Consider the following 2,678-nt stretch of genomic DNA (forward strand, 5'->3'; position numbering starts at 1 on the left):
TCTCTCTCTCTCTCTCTCTCTCTCTCTCTCTCTCTCTCTCTCTCTCTCTCTCTCTCTCTCTTTCTCTCTATCTATCTATCTATCTATCTATCTCTCTCTCTGTATTTTGTAGTTCTTTAGCAGTTCTAGTAATCTGTAATCGATCGATTAGACCGAATGATTGCTAAGAATGTTATAACGGAAACCGGAAACGTCTGTGGTAAATAATATACAGGAGAATAATGGCGCTCTGTTGGTACTCACGTCGCTAATGCTTGTTGTCTGGATATTATGCTTCATGTCTATTGTAAAAAATTAAAAAAATGTTACGTCGTATACAATAAATCTTCTGAAATATTAAGAGAATTGAAGCGAACGATCTGGAATAAATCCCGAATGATAATCACAGTTACTTCATTTACCAGTCTTTAAAAATACATTCAACCATTTACCTACTTGAAGAGAGGGAATAAAAACAAACAACTTTTAATATTCGTTGCAGCGACTGCGACTGCTGCCGTTGCTACTTTCGCTGCTGCTGATGAAGAAGCTATTGTTGCTATTAATGTTGTTGTTGTTGCTGTTGTTGTCGTCGCCGTCGTCGCCTTCGTCGTTGTCGTCGTCGACTGTAATTCAACAAAATTATTTATCATCTTGAGCATTCCAAGTATGGTCATCCCGTCTTTAAACTTCCAACTACATTACCCAATGTGTAACGTTTCTATCCTTTCGAACCCGTGAATACAGTATTGATCTCTGCCCTTGAGACACGAAAAGGAGTGCGGCCACAGGGTTTTGTGTTTATGGCTCGCTATCCATAAACAGAAAAACTATGTAGACGCCCGCTTTTGCCCTCTATAATCATGCCCTCTATAGCTTTCTTGTGGATTCAAAATCTTAAGAACGAGGTGTGATTTAAGTGAGATTTAGCTGCTAATTCTAGCAGTTCGAGCGGCTGTCAATAGTGGGAGTGGAGATATCGGTGAATGGAACGTTGAAATAGTCGGGATATTTTTACGTTCTGAGTTCGAATCCTGCCAAAATCTTTTCGGGGCCAGGTAATGTAAGAATCACTCAAGTATTAGCCTCGGTATATTCTACGATAATCCCATCCCACCTCAGAAATTAATAGCCCTAAGTCGCCTACGTAAAAAGTCAATATTGGCAAAAAAGATAGGGCGTTGAGCACTGTAGAGCAAGAATTAGAGACCATGAATTAATATTATGGCTTCGATTCCAACTGCAGCTTTTTAACTACATTTGCAGCATTTTTGTTCTTCAGAAAGGTATTAGTGTCATATACTCACGCTCCTTTCTCTCATGACTTTATAGTCTTGTTTGTTTATGCAATGAATCGATTTCCAATCCCAGACTGCTGCAAATAAGTTCTCGATAAATTAAATTTGACATCCGGTCCAGATAGAAACTATTTAGTGCGAACCTTTCTTCTGACAAAACAATGACGTCAAAATTCGTCTTGTCTTTAAATAAGAACCAATTTTCCTTCGGCCAAGACTATATCCTATAAAGCAAAATCTTTTTTCCTTTATTTGACAGGGTTTGTGGTCTTAGCTTTTCTTTGCTTATAGTTCTATTTTCTATTTCTATTCATTTTCATTGTAGAGAGAGCGAAGTCGTGAATATGAGTTGTGTTTTTAGTTTATTCTACAATTTTTTTGTTTAATACATTTCTACTCCCTGCAATATTTGTGTCGATGGTTACAGAGATTTATTGGTTTTAATTCTGTATCTAACCAGAAATAGATTCACCGAGTATTTTATGGACATTTCTGTTTTAATCAGTGTTTTGTGTGTTTTGGGTTCTTATGATAATGGTGGTGGAACGGAAGTCGGAAAAGAACTATATAATTATTTACCTTGTTGTTGCTGCTGCTTAACCTCGAACAGCTCTGTTTAAGCAGACCTACGATCAAAAAACACTCCAACTGTGACCGATGATCAAAAACATGCCATTACTGGTCTTTATGATAACATTATGCAATTTTTTATTATTTAAGATTTAAGACGACGCACAGTAATCGATATCGTGATGTTGTTGGTTGAAGATATTATGTCTACTAGGGGTTTGTATTGTCTGTCAAATCACAACAAGGATCTCAGACAGACAGTACTTTACGCAATATGCGTGCAGTTCCAAGTAATGCCGATTTTTGCAATACTCCTAGATTATAGTTTCCAAATGTTTCTTCGAGTTGGGTGTTATTGAACCCAGTGCTCCGATGAGAACAGGGACAACCTTTATGTTTAACTCTCATAGCTGCCACATCTTGGCTATCTCAATTCTCAGGTCTCCATATTTATCAATCTTTTCTCTTTCTTTCATGGTAATATGTTGATTATTAGGCACTCTTGTTTGTCCCTCCTAAAGGTTGCTATATCCGGCCTTCAGTGCTCTAACACCTTATCTGTCTAGAAGTCAAAGTCCTAGAGGATTTTTGCCTTCCTCTTTTCGTCTGTTGCTTTTTCCGATCTATGTAGGTATCAATGTTTATTATTATTATTATTATTATTATTATTATTATTATTATTATTATTATTATTATTATTATTATTATGTTTTTTTTCTTCTTTCTTCAAATTTTCTTCCATTTCTCACCGAGTGTTTTCCGTACACCTAGGGCAGAGAAACTCGTTGTATGCATTCCCAGTTTACACACGCAAATTCACAGGTAAAACAT

The 2,678-nt window shown here is 36.6% G+C and overlaps 1 pseudogene; it reads right to left on the reverse strand.

Moving 5' to 3' along the window:
• Positions 1-279, reverse strand: part of LOC106867921 (uncharacterized) — a 3,324-nt pseudogene extending 3,045 nt beyond the window's left edge.
• Between the last annotated feature and the right edge of the window lie 2,399 nt (positions 280-2,678).

The sequence above is a fragment of the Octopus bimaculoides genome, chromosome 11 (genome assembly GCF_001194135.2).
Source record: "Octopus bimaculoides isolate UCB-OBI-ISO-001 chromosome 11, ASM119413v2, whole genome shotgun sequence".
In the NCBI taxonomy this organism is placed as follows: Eukaryota; Metazoa; Mollusca; class Cephalopoda; order Octopoda; family Octopodidae; genus Octopus; species Octopus bimaculoides.